The following is a 15329-nucleotide window of genomic DNA, read 5'->3' on the forward strand; positions in this document are numbered from 1 at the left end:
TTACATTCTAGAGGATGTACCATTCAGAGAGGAACTCCGCAAAGACATTACTCACTTCATCCAAACTAATGACAATCTTTCTGTTAGAAATGACACCTTATGGGGAGCAGCCAAAGCTACAATTAGAGGTCTTCTTATTACCAAACAAGCACACCTTAGAAAGCAGGCATGCCTCACCCTCTCACAAGCTCACATTAAGTTGAGGCAACTAGAAGCATGCAATAGAACTGCTGTCACCGCACACACCACATCTCAGATTACTGCACTCAAAGACCACATCTCCCAGATTGAGCTTCGTAGAACCCAGCTTAACCTTACCAAGCTTAAGCACGTATTCTACTATAAAAGTAATAAGGCCGATACTCTGCTAGCGAACAAAATCAGAAATAGGTTGGGGGCATCCCGAATTCACTCTATAAGGTCTTCAGGTTCCCTTCTTCAGACTCCGTCCCAGATTGGCGAGGCTTTTGCTGATTACTATGCCAAGCTTTATAATATAGCCACAGCTGAGTCACCTAGGTCCACTCCTCGGGAGGTTCTGGAGACTTACCTAGAGACTTTGTCGCTCCCCACCCTAGCCTCGGAACAACATGATATTTTAAGCTCCCCTTTTTCCCTCCCAGAAATATTGAAAGTTATCAAGAACGCGAAGTCCTTCAAATCCCCTGGTCCGGATGGCTACCCGGTACATTTTTACAAGGTATACGCACAAGAGCTTGCCCCCTTACTACTAAAATTCTACAATTTAGCTAGAAAAGAAGGTCACTTTCAGAGGGAATTTCTAGAGGCTAATATTGTCACTATTCTAAAACCCTACAAGGACCCATCCTCTTGCGCAAGCTATAGACCTATCTCTTTGATAAACACAGACATTAAGTTCTACTCAAAGTTGTTAGCAAACTGCCTTGCTAATCTATTACCCTCCCTGATCGATCCGGATCAGGTGGGATTTGTTCCTCAGCGTGAGGGCCCAGATAATACGAGGCGACTCCTCAATATCCTCACCCTTGCCTCACGACTCCAAAGGCCACTCGCGGTCATCTCTCTTGACGCCGAGAAGGCCTTTGATCGGGTCAGATGGCAATATCTCTGGGCGGTCCTTGAGCGATTTCACCTTCCCACTGACTTCATAAAAGCCATTCAGGCCCTCTACTCTACTCCCACTGCCTCTGTGATCGGCCTAGGTTTTCACTCCTCTCTCTTCTCTATCACAAATGGCACCAGACAGGGGTGTCCCCTCTCGCCGCTTTTGTTTGCCCTCTCGATTGAACCCCTCGCTGAGCAAATAAGAGCTGATCCAAATATCAAGGGTGTTACCCTGTTGGGTACCTTACATAAAATAGCGCTTTTCGCTGACGACGTAACTCTCTTCTCATCACAACCTGAGCTTAGTATCCCCAGACTCCTAGATATACTTACTACTTTTGGCGCCCATTCCTACTACAAATTGAATCTATCAAAAACTCAAGTGTACATGCAGGGATTTACGAACGCGCAATTAGTTTCCCTCACTAAGAGTTACAAATTTACTTGGACAGACCAATCTGTCCTACACCTGGGTGTTCAACTTTCTAGCAGCCTTCCTCAAATAATTAAAGAAAAATACCTCCCTCTCTTAACTTCTCTTCGCTCCTTGCGGACAGACTGGAACCTTCAGCATGTTTACTGGCTTGGTAGGATCACGGCGCTGAAAATGTCGTTCCTCCCCAGGCTGACCTATTTATTCCGCTGCCTGCCCATTAAAATACAGAAACATTTACTTCTTCAATTTCAGAGCGGGTTTACCAAATTTATCTGGATGGGTAAACTGCCTAGAGTCGCGCATAGAGTACTTCAACTCCATAAATCTGCGGGTGGTATAGCTGCCCCATCGGTGACCCGATACTATGAAGGCGCAATGCTTACCCATGTTTTCCAATGGGGAGTAAAGACCTCTGATGCTAAATGGAAAGCCATTGAACAGGCCTCACTACCCTATCGGGTTACTTTGCGGGACCTAATATGAACCCCTCCTCATTGTCGTAGAGAACTAGCCTTGATCAATCCTGTTGTATCTGAGTGTCTCGATTTTTGGGATAGAATTCGGCATCATCCGCATGTTGCTCCTCATCCTTCCCCAGTCACCTCCATGGCAGGCCTTCTATGGGGACTACAAGACTCTCATCCCAATAAATGGGCCCAATTAGGAATCAATCTTATATCGGACCTTTGGTCCTCGTCTCCCCGGGACTCCTTTAAACATCTGTCCTAGATTTCTGGGGATATCCAGGTGCCTTCGTACTTATCTTTTGAATTTCACAGAATTAAGAGCTTTCTAAGCAGCTGGGGCTTTAAGCCCAATTTAGCGAGGCCACTAACCCTTTGGGAGTCCATCTGGGCCAGGGGAAATAGGTTGTGCAGGCTCCTTTCTACTCACTACGTGCTACTAGGTGGCACACAATGCCCGGAGACACCTGCACATCTGCACCGCTGGGAAACACTGATAGGAAAGCATATTACTCCTGAGGAATGGGAGCGTGCCCTCTCTCTGACACAGAAGGCTATACATTGCACAACTTTGTACGAGACCTATTATAAACTTATCTCTCATTGGTATTATGTGCCCACTAGGTTAGCGAAAATATTCCCGAGTGCTTCTCCTGAGTGCTGGCGTAACTGTGGCCACAGGGGCAACGCCCACCATATATGGTGGGAGTGTCCTGTGATTCAACCTGTATGGCAAAAATGCTTTGCGCTCCTACAGAGTATCGGCATCCGGATCCCAAGGCTGTTTACCTCTGCCCTTCTCCACCTAAACCTACACCCCCTACCCAAACACCAAGCATATATATGTGTCTACCTGTTTATGACGGTCAAATACTCCATAGCATGTTCATGGAAAAAGGAATTACCTCCCAGTTGGTCGGTAGTTTGTGATAACATGGCCTATATATATATACAATGGAAAAGGATATCTTTTATAAACTAAATAAATCTGATCTGTTCGAGCTGGTCTGGGCAGATTGGAAAGAGCTTCACAACACAGACTGGAAACCCAATGCAGTTGCTCAAGATACTTAGTTACCCGACTATGCCCCTGCCACATCTACTATTCATTTAATACGACTGTGACAACCTTTAAACCCCCCCTCTTTCTTTCCCCAGACCCTCCCCCCTCAACCCCACCCCTCCCACTTACCACCCCTTACCTACATAAGGATTTATGTGATTTAGAGGGTACAATGCCCCTCCCTGGCTCTCAAACTTCCAAACCATGTTCTGTTGATTGCTGAGCCGAGTTTAGACTCAGTATTTTTCATTATGTTGCATTGTGTCTCTAACTCTGACATAGTTGAATGCTATTTCTTTAAAACCTGTATTGACGAAGTGGAGCTGTGTCTCCTGCTCATGTGAACTTTTATTATTTCTCAATAAAATACTTAATTGGAAAAAAAAAATGCAAGTGGACCTCACTAAAAAAACAAGTTCTGTTCCAATTGCCCCTTTCATAATATCTGAGAATTTTAAAAACCTGAAAGTTCCTACAGGTTTTTCAAATCAGACTAGGCCGATGACTGTAGCAGATAAAGACATTTTTAAGAAATGGTGGGGCACAATCCCCACAAACTGCTTTAATAACTTTTCACATTGGTTTCAAAAGGGAACTGAAAAAGCCATAAAATTAGGTATGAGCATACAGGAATGGATAGAATTGCTTCAAGATGCCATGGGCCCCTATGCCAACAGGTTATTAGGATTCAAATCAAGCATATCTGATCAGGCTGGGAGGATATTTAAAATCTTTTTCAATTTTACTAGTCTAGAAAAAGAGATTAGTGAAATTAACATGAGACCACTAGATGGGCCATTTGAAGTAGCAAAAAGAGTTTTATTCTGGTAGCTATCCCCAGAAAATGTCAGGAGTTTGTAAAGCTGTATGATCCAAACTCCACAAACTTAGATATGGTGCTCACTAGAGCTGAGAAGTGGTGGAATTATCACCCATACACCATTAAGGCAATTTCTGCAGTGAAGCAGTCAATGGAGAATAATCTGAATATATACAGGCAGGAATCAGAGAGGGGTAACAGAAGGAATGTTTGTGGATATCAGAATAGTAGAGCATCAAATTCAGGAAACTGGAGAGGAAGGAATTTAAATGGTGATATTAACAGAGGAGAAAATAAGTATAAAAATTGGAGGCTGAGGTCAAATGAGATGAACAATAAGGCCAACTTAAGTTATTGGGAACTCAAACAAAAAAACAGGAGAATGAGAGATGAAATGGGTTTCTAAAGAAGCAACTGACAGAGCTGGAGGGCTCAAATTAAATCATTCATTTTTGTTTATAAGCATATTTGTTTGCAGTACATTTGTATCATGTAATGTGTACTTTAGTTTTAAGTTCAATTAATAATTTTAAGTGTTTTTCATTATTGTTTTAAATGCCAATATTTAGAATGTATAGTTAAAGGGACACTGAACCCAATTTTTTTCTTTTGTAATTCAGAAAGAGCATGCAATTTTAAGCAACTTTCTAATTTACTCCTATTATCAATTTTTCTTCGTTCTCTTGCTATCATTATTTGAAAAAGAAGGTATCTAAGCTTTTTTTTGGTTTCAGTACTCTGGACAGCACTTTTTTTATTGGTGGATGAATTTATCCACCAATCAGCAAGGACAACATAGGTTGTTCACCAAAAATGGGCCGGCATCTAAACTTACATTCTTGCATTTCAAATAAAGATACCAAGAGAATGAAGAAAATTTGATAATAGGAGTAAATTCGAAATTTGCTTAAAATTTCATGCTCAATCTGAATCACGAAATTAAATTTTTGGGTACAGTGTCCCTTTAATTGATGCATTCTCTTTCTAAAAAACGATAACAGATACCTCCATTATGATTAGTTTTGGGAGGCCACATGCAATAACATTTCTATGTAAACTGTCTGAAGTCTTATCTTGCAGGAAGAAAACCAATGAAGATAGAAGGCTTCTCACCTTTCCTTCCAGTTTTTCCCCAATAACACATATTATAGATTGTTGTTTTTCAGGTGTCTTCAGGACTGATCTTACCATGAAGCTATGATGGTGGCGTTGGACAAATTAAATAAGTATAACGTATCACAATGGAGATGTAAAATGGTGCATTAGGCCAAAATAATATATATAGCATAAAGGGGTAAATAACAATATAGGACAAGCAACATAAGTGTAAGTAAGGGTGCAAGTGGGATGATGCAATGATAGAGGCACATCCCAACTTGAAGTTAATAACTGTGAATGTGGTTTCTACTGCAGATAGAGTGTTGTAGTGTGAAGTAAATATATGCCTGGTTTTAATCTCTTTTCATTCCTTTGAGGGTCTTGGAAAAAATAAAGTGGTTCAAAGAGAGACGATTGGTAAAGTAAAAGCAAGGACCAGATGCCAAAAGATGACAACAAAGAACTTCAGTGAACCATTATAACATTTGTTTTACAGGCACAATTCACACTTTATTAATAAAGATTTTACTACACGCATACCCATCTAGTGTACCCACACTCATGCACTCACGCATGAATTTTGAATTTTTCCCAATTTTTAAGACCATTGTATAAATGTTGCTAATGGGGTTTAGCATAGGATTTTGTGTTTCTATGTATAATTTTAAATGCATTTTTTTTAATGAATTGTATAAAGATAGACTAGGAATTGACAGTCCTAGGAAAGTACAAAAGAGCTCATATCGCCGAGTCCTAAGGGATGGTGGGAGAATTTTTCCTGTAAGGTTTTCTCTCCCACTGTGTTCTTCTGTACTAATGGGTATAACTAGAAAACGGGCAACATAGGAGAAGAAAAAGTGAGGGAATGTGGTGACATTTTATCACAGGAATATTGGAATATAGCTCACAGATATGATGTCTCGAATAGTTCGCAGGCGAAGAGTTCCCGGCGAACATAGCATGTTCGTGTTCGCCGTGGCGGGCGAACATATGCGATGTTCGATCTGCCCCCTATTCGTCATCATTGAGTAATACTTTGACCCTGTACCTCACAGTCAGCAGGCACATTCCAGCCAATCAGCAGCAGACCCTCCCTCCCAGACCCTCCTACCTCCTGGACAGCATCCATTTTAGATTCATTCGGAAGCTGCATTCTTAGGGAGAGGAGGGACAGTGTAGCTGCTGCTGATTAATAGGGAAATCGATAGCCAGGCTAGCGTATTCAGTGTCCACTACAGTCCTGAAGGACTCATATGATCTCTGCTGTAAGGACAGCACCCCAAAAAGCCCTTTTTAGGGCTGCTTTTTTTTTCCTGTGTAATCTAATTGCAGTTGCCTGCCTGCCAGCATGTGCGTCAGGCTCACAGCGTATACTGTGCCCACTTACCCAGTGCCACCACTCATATCTGGTGTAACAGTAGTGTAGATTTAAAAAAAACAACACTTTTTTGACTGTGTTAAATAATAGCAGTCAGTTTCCTTCACACGTGTGCGTTTCAGTGCCTGCCTGCCAGGCCACAGTGTCACCCCAGTGCAACTCATATGTGGTGTAACAGTAGTGTAGATTTAAAAAAAAAAAAAAAACACTTTTTTGACTGTGTCAAATAATAGCAGTCAGTTTCCTTCACACGTGTGCGTTTCAGTGCCTGCCTGCCAGGGCACAGTGTCACCCTAGTGCAACTCACATGTGGTGTAACACTAGTGTAGATTTAAAAAAACAAAACACTTTTTTGACTGTGTTAAATAATAGCAGTCAGTTTCCGTCACACGTGTGCGTTTCAGTGCCTGCCTGCCAGGGCACAGTGTCACCCCAGTGCAAATCATATGTGGTGTAACAGTAGTGTACATTTAAAAAAACAAACACTTTTTTGACTGTGTTAAATAATAGCAGTCAGTTTCCTTCACATGTGTGCGTATTTCATATAGATAACACTGTGCTCGTACACGAGAAGTTATCTGGGAGCAGGCACTGATTGGCTAGACTGCAAGTCTCTCAAAAGAACTGAAAAAAGGGGCAGTTTGCAGAGGCTTAGATACAAGATAATCACAGAGGTTAAAAGTATATTATTATAAATGTGTTAGTTATGCAAAACTGGGAAATGGGTAATAAAGGGATTATCTATCTTTTAAAACAATAAAAATTCTGGTGTAGACTGTCCCTTTAAACGGGGAGTTTGGTCTGTCACTGTGAAGCGGGCGTAACCCTTACACTACCTGATCGATACAACATCATACCTGATGTTTTAAAGCACGTTATTCCAAACAATTTAGGAATGTTAGTTGATTTATGCCCTTTATGGCTTAAAACTAGACTCTGCATCAACTATGTAATTTTCCGTGGGAGTTTTGCCATGAATCCCCCTCCGGCATGCCACACTCCAGGTGTTAGTCCCCTTGAAACAACTTTTCCATCACTATTGTGGCCAGAAAAAGTCCCTGTGGGTTTTAAAGTTCGCCTGCCTATTGAAGTCTATGGCGGTTTGCCCGGTTCACCCGTTCGCGAACAGTTGTGGAAGTTCGCGTTCGCCGTTTGCGAATGCAAAATTTTAGGTTCGCAACATCACTACTCACTGATTTTATACCTGGCAATTCACATAGCTGGTTTTAAAGTTGAATATTCAAGTAGTTCTTTTGCCTAGTGTCTGTCTAGGTGGGACACTCCCAATGGCCTTTGAGTGGCATTTGATAGGCCACTCCCTTTTGAATTGGGGTATAAAATACTGTAACACCAGAACCTCTGTCTCTTTTTCTTATCTTACTTATCCTGGAAAGATGGCTGATGGTGGATACCTTGGATATTCCTATGATTATTTTAGCATTATTGGACAAATTGGGGTTATTGTATTAAAGTTGCCCTGTATTCAATATGTGGACTGTGTATATATACCTATAAATATTTCTCTTATTATTAACATATATTGATTCCAAATAAACTGTTTGGAAAAAAATGGAGACCCTCTCATGGAGTTTATTTCACAACTTATTTGTATTGGTTTAGGGGTATTACCATAGAGATGACTAAATTAGAATTATATTGAGTATAAAGTAAATATATTTTAAATTAATAAATAACCACAAACACCAGAATTCTTGTTGTTTAAAAAGAAAGATAATCCCTTTATTACCCATTCTCCAGTTTTGCATAACCAACACTGTTATAGAAATACACATTATACCTCTGTTCCAAGCTACAACTGGACCTCCCCTAATATGGTTCAGCCAGTGTTGCCTCCATTTACTGGTAATTCTGGCCTCTTGGTGGGCACTGAAAATTTTGAACCCATCATCAACTACTTTAAGTTGTTTGTGGATGATGAGTGCTTAGAATTTATTGTTCAGCAGACAAATCTGTATGCTGAGCAATTTTTCAAATTACGGTTCAGAATTAAGGCATCATGCCAGAGTACATCGATGGACTGTGACCAATTTGCAAGAGATGAGGAAATTCTGGGGCCTCACTCTGCTAATGGGGATTGTGCAAAAGCCAAGCATAGCCTCATATTGGTCAAAGCAGTCTACTCAGAGAACCCCTATCGTCCCTGCTACGATGAGCAGGGACTGATATATGTTACTGCTCAAGTTTTTGCATTATAATAATAATAATGCAAATGCTCTGCCATGGGACAACCCAGAACATGACCAATTGTTTAAAATAAGGCCTGTTCTTGACGATTTATTGGCAAGATTTCAAGAGTGCTATACTCCAGTCCAGAACATATCGGTCGATGAATCCTTAATCTCATATAAGGGACGTATTGATTTTGGGATTTATGGGATCAAGCTGTATAAGCTGTGCGAGAGCTCTAGTGGATACACCTATCATTTTGGGGTAAACACTGGCAAGGATTCTGTTCTAGCACCCCTTGGCTGTCCCTCCTCCCTTGCTGCCAGTGAAAAAATAATGTGGGACTTACTCCACCCAATATTTAATTATGGTTACCATGTATATGTGGATAACTTTTACATTGGTGTGCCATTATTTAAATTGCTATATAGCAAGGACACTGTGGCGTGTGGCACAATCCGTTCCAATCGCAAAAGCTTTCCGACTCACATGTTCAGAAAGCAAAAGAGAGGAGAGACCTCAGCTTTGCACTCTGATGAGCTGATAGGTGTGAAATTCACAGACAAGAAGGATGTGCATCTTCTCACAACTATACATGATGAGATCACATCATAACCTGTTTATGTCAGGGGGCAGAACAAGCCAACTATGAAACCCATATGTGTCCTGGATTACAATCAGCATATGGAAGGGGAAGATAAGACTGACCAGATGCTTGAACCATACTCTGCTTCTTGCAAAGCATATACATGGTACAAGAAACTGATAGTCCACTTGATACAATTGTCAATGCTAAATGCATTTGTCCTGTATCAGGCTACCCAAGGAAGAGGGTTACGTTTCCTGAAATTTCAGGAATCTGTTATTGAAAGCCTTCTCTCCTCAGGGGATATTCCAGTAACTGGGCCAAGTGAGGAGAAGGCAAGGTTGCATGGACGTCACTTTGCTGTGTATATACCAGCTACTGAGAAAAAAACTTTCCCTAGTAGAAGGTGTAGAGTGTGGAGTCAGCATGGATGTCGTAAAGACACCCATTACTACTGTCCAGACTGCCCCTCTAAACCAGGGCTATGCATGCCAGAATGCTTCTGTATTTATCATACTATAGAAACATACTAGCTGCATTCCCTCACAACCCCAGGAGGCTCTGAAGTGCAGATACATGTCCCTGGCTGAGGCTTACGCCTGACCAGTCCGGTGCCCTGGTTGAGGCTTACGCCTGACCAGCCCAGTGCCCTGGTTGAGGCTTACACCTGACCAGCCCAGTGCCCTGGTTGAGGCTTACACCTGACCAGCCCAGTGCCCTGGTTGAGGCTTACGCTTGACCAGAAGAGAGTTTAGGAGTTTGGGGCGCAAATAAATGCTGCAACTTTTAAGAATGGTTTGAATATGTAGCTATATGTATAAAAAATAGTGAAAAACTAAAATAGGTTTATCTTTATTGGTACACTAGTTTAAATGTGTATTCGGTCAGTTCATTACAATGGTAGACAAATAGTTAAAAATATAATCCTTTATTTTATAATATAAGTTTCTCTATAAACAGTTTATCGGAAATTTGTAAAAATCTTTGTACAAAATCTGAAAAAAATCTATTAAAATACATAAGGATACATAAAGATCATAGAGAGGTATAATGAAATTTCATGTGAATGTAAGAAATATCAAGTGAATGTAAGAAATATAAGAAATATATAGGAGGGGGTATTTATATAAGTATATCCTGTCTAGGTATGTAGGGATCTAACTAAGAAAAGTACATATGTGTTGGAAAATATTTTCCTAAAGATGTGGTCAATATAGATTTGCTAGTTATATGTGCAATACACCTAGTACATAAAAACCTAGTGTAGTGTAGCTAAATGTTCAATTCACAATTATTACACGTCAGTAGGAATAAATTGTTAATATTTGTTAATATAACTAAGAAAAGTAGGCTTGACCAGCCCAGTACCCTGGTTGAGGCTTACACCTGACCAGCACAGTACCCTGGTTGAGGCTTACGTCTGACCAGCATGGTGCCCTGGTTGAGGCTTACGCCTGACTAGCCCAGTGATTGAGTTGCCCCTAGCAAAAGGTACGTATGAATGGAGATATGAAAGGTGTGTGACTGGTCAGTGGTAGGGGTTGTGTTTCTGTGAGTGAATAAAGACACAAAAGGTGTGTGTATGGTCAGTAGTAGTGATGAAAGTCTTGATGTTTGTAGGGGTGGGTGCTTTTGTGAGTGAATCAGACATAAAATGTGTGTGAATGGTCAGTAGCAAGGGTTGAAGCCTTGATGTGGCATTACTGCTCACATGGGTATCCTTGTGCTAATTCAAGCAGTGTGAGTGCCTGTAATGCTTGAGTGGGTAATGCAAAAGAGTATTATATTTTTGGGCATAAAATAAAATCATTAAGAATTAGGTTAGTCAATTAATGAGGTAGATAAAACTGTTTAATGGTATATATAATCCCTATACGTTTAAAGTGTTTCAAGGTAGCCATTTCTGCAGTTTAACAGCGGTACCCACCTGCGAATTTAAGATACAGTATACAAGGTACACAGTTTTGGAAAGTACACCCCTTGGCACATCAAATGAGGGGCTGCATGTATTGCTAGCACATTTTTGGAGTGCGTAAGACATAAATGAACATGTCACTTTGCTTAGAAAAAAATATTTTCCAAGCAAAGCACCATATTCCATGAATATTTGCGCACTCCACTTTTGTGCTAGAATTGCATATAGCTCCTCATTTGATGCATCAGGGGGTGTACTTTCTACAAATGTGTCCTTTATGTACCCTAATTTAACTTCCCAGGTAGCTAGAGCTGTTTAAGTGCAGATTTGCAACCTAAGAAATCTTTTTTTTAAATTGTCTTTAAATATTTAGGGGTGATGTCGGCAGTTTAACAGCTGTAGCCACCTGGGAATTTAAGATACAGTATACAAGGTACACAGTTTTGAAAAGTACACCCCTTGGTGCATCAAATGAGGGGCTGCATGTATTGCTAGCACAAATTTGGAGTGCGTAAGACATAAATAAACATGTCTCTTTGCTTAAAATAAAAAAATTTTTTAAGCAAAGCTCCATATTCCATGAATATTTGCGCACTCCACTTTTGTGTTAGAAGTACATATAGCCCCTCATTTGATGAGTCAGGGGGTGCACTTTCTACAAATGTCTACTTTATGTACCCTAATTTATCTTCCCAAGTGGCTAGAGCTGTTTAACTGCAGATATGGCAACCTCAAAAATCTTACTTAAAAATTGTCTTTAAACATTTGGGGTGATATCTACAATTAGACAGCTGTAGCCACCTGGGAATTTAAGATAAAGTATACAAGGTACACAGTTTTGGAAAGTACACCCCTTGGTGCATCAAATGAGGGGCTGCATGTATTGCTAGCACAAATTTGGAGTGTGTATGTTATAAATGAACATGTCGCTTTCTTAATTTTTTTTTTTTTACAAGTGTGATATTCGCTTATTTGTTGCACACTTCAGATATGTGATACAAATACAAATAAGAACTCATTTGATGCAGCTGGGGGTGTAGTTTCTAAAAATATATACGGGTAGATTACAAGTTTTGTTGGTAAAGCTGTGCAGTGCTAACGAGCAGTTTTCACTCACCGCTCACCTACAGACAACGCTGGTATTACAGGTTTTTTTAAACCCAGCGTTAGCCGCAGAAAAGTGAGCGGAGAGCAAAATTTAGCTCCACATCTCACTGTAATACCAGCTCTGCTTACGGTAGTGGTGAGCTGGCTAAACGTGCTCATGCACGATTTCCCCATAGGAATCAATGGGGGAGAACCGTCTGGAAAAAAAAATAACACCTGCAACAAAGCAGCGTTCAGCTCCTAACACAGCCCCATTGATTCCTATGGGGAAATACTTATTATGTCTACACCTAACACCCTAACATGAACCCAGAGTCTAAACACCCCTAATCTTACACTTATTAACCCCTAATCTGCCGCCCCCCATGTTGCCGCCACTATAATAAAGTTATTAACCCCTAAACCTAAGTCTAACCCTAACCCTATCACCCCCTAACTTAAATATAATTTAAATACATCTAAATAAAATAACTATAATTAACTAAATTATTCCTATTTAAAACTAAATACTTATCTATAAAATAAACCATAAGATAGCTACAATATAACTAATAGCTACATTGTATCTATCTCAGGGTTTATTTTTATTTTACAGGCAACTTTGTATTTATTTTAACTAGGTACAATAGTTATTAAATAGATATTAACTATTTAATAACTACCTAGCTAAAATAAGTACAAAGTTACCTGTAAAATAAAACCTAACCTAAGTTACAATTACACCTAACACTACACTATAATTAAATTAATTCCCTAAATTAATTACAATTAAATAAAATAAACTAAAGTAGGAAAAAAAACACTAAATTACAGAAAATAATAAAATAATTACAATTTTTTAAAACTAATTACACCTAATCTAATCCCCCTAATAAAATAAAAAAGCCCCCCAAAATAATAAAAATCCCTACCCTATACTAAATTACAAATAGCCCTTAAAAGGGCTTTTTGCGGGGCATTGCCCCAAAGTAATCAGCTCTTTAACCTGTAAAAAAAAATACAATGCCCCCCAACATTAAAACCCACCACCCACACACCCAACCCTACTCTAAAACCCACCCAATCCACCTTAATAAAACCTAACACTAACCCCTTGAAGATCACCCTACCTTGAGAAGTCTTCACCCAACTGGGCTGAAGTCCTCAACAAAGCCAGGCGAAGTGGTCCTCCAGACAGGCAGAAGTCTTCATCCAAGCCGGGAAGAAGAGGTCCTCCAGACGGGCAGAATTCTTCATCCAGACGGCATCTTCTATCTTCATCCATCCGGAGCGGGTCCATCTTCAAGACATCCGATGCAGAGCATCCTCTTCTTTCTTGATCCGACGACTAAATGACGGTACCTTTAAGTGACATCATCCAAGATGGTGTCCTTTCAATTCCGATTGGCTGATAGAATTCTATCAGCCAATCGGAATTAAGGTAGAAAAAATCCTATTGGCTGATGCAATCAGCCAATAGGATTGAAGTTCAATCCTATTGGCTGATCCAATCAGCCAATAGGATTGAGCTTGCATTCTATTGGCTGATTGGAACAGGCAATAGAATGCAAGCTCAATCCTATTGGCTGATTGGATCAGCCAATCGGAATTGAAGGGACGCCATCTTGGATGACATCACTTAAAGGTACAGTCATTTAGTCGTCGGATCAAGAAAGAAGAGGATGCTCTGCGTCGGATGTCTTAAAGATGGACCCGCTCCGCTTCGGATGGATGAAGATAGAAGATGCTGTCTGGATGAAGACTTCTGCCCATCTGGAGGACCTCTTCTTCCCGGCTTCTGCCTGTCTGGAGGACGTCTTCTTCCTGGCTTGGATGAAGACTTCTGCCCATCTGGAGGACCTCTTCTTCCCGGCTTGGATGAAGACTTCTGCCCGTCTGGAGGACCACTTCACCCGGCTTTGTTGAGGACTTCGGCCTGGTTGGGTGAAGACTTCTCAAGCTAGGGTGATCTTCAAGGGGTTAGTGTTAGGTTTTTTTAAGGGGGGATTGGGTGGGTTTTAGAGTAGGGTTGGTTGTGTGGGTGGTGGGTTTTAATGTTGGGGGGTTATTGTATTTTTTTTTTAAAGATTAAAGAGCTGATTACTTCGGGGAAATGCCCCACAAAAAGCTTTTTTAAGGGATATTTGTAATTTAGTATAGGGTAGGGATTTTTATTATTTTGGGGGGCTTTTTTATTTTATTAGGGGGATTAGATTAGGTGTAATTAGTTTTAAAAAAAATAATTATTTTATTATAAATATACATATTTGGTATTAAACATACAATTATTATAAACTATTTAAAATAATATCTTTTGAAATGTGAAGACTAGACCACTAATATTAAAATTAAATTCATTAGCTCATCAACGTGAGTGAAAAGAAAATGATGTCTTTCACATACTGTATGTACTATTTCTTAAAATATTAGACATCCAATTCTTATCATATTAATCTATCCCATATCTAAAAATAACTATTGGTCCCTGTTTGGAAATTAATTTCAGACAGACAATTAACACTTTGAATAACAACTGGTGACAACTAGAGCATAATACATGTCGCACATATATATAAATTTGTGCAATGTACAGTAATCTGGTTTCTCTCATAACACATATTGATCACAATGCAAGACGTAAGATATCTTTAAAAATATGTCATCATGGTGCTGTTAGAATATGCTTATATATAAAGGTAATCCGAGAGTGAAAGATGTGATTTAAATCACAGAATTGTTTCATCCAAACAGTGTAATGATTAATAAATATATTTGTATCTTTAGATAAATACAATATCAATATTTGAGAATGTCACTCTAAAGGAATAGTCTATTCCATATGTTGATGTAATGAATCGGATAGAGCATGCAATTTCAATCAAATATATAATTTCCTCCTATCATCATGAATATTTAATTATCCTTCTATCCTAATGATAAGAATAAAATATCTAAGCATATGAGCTGTATATTTATATATTCAGCACATGTGTAAAAATGTGTTAGTGTTGTCTAAATGTAGCCACCAACTGTCAAGCACTACCCAGGTGCTGAATCCAAAATGGGCAAGACCCTAATATTACATTCAAATAAAGATAGCAAGATTCTGAGGGATACTAATAAATTGGTATTTTGATTACAATGGAAATCGATCTCAGAATAATGATTCTTCTTTTTAAATACACTTGAAATCTAATTAGAGGATCCATG

Source organism: Bombina bombina, chromosome 6 (assembly GCF_027579735.1).
Source record: "Bombina bombina isolate aBomBom1 chromosome 6, aBomBom1.pri, whole genome shotgun sequence".
Taxonomy (NCBI): Eukaryota; Metazoa; Chordata; class Amphibia; order Anura; family Bombinatoridae; genus Bombina; species Bombina bombina.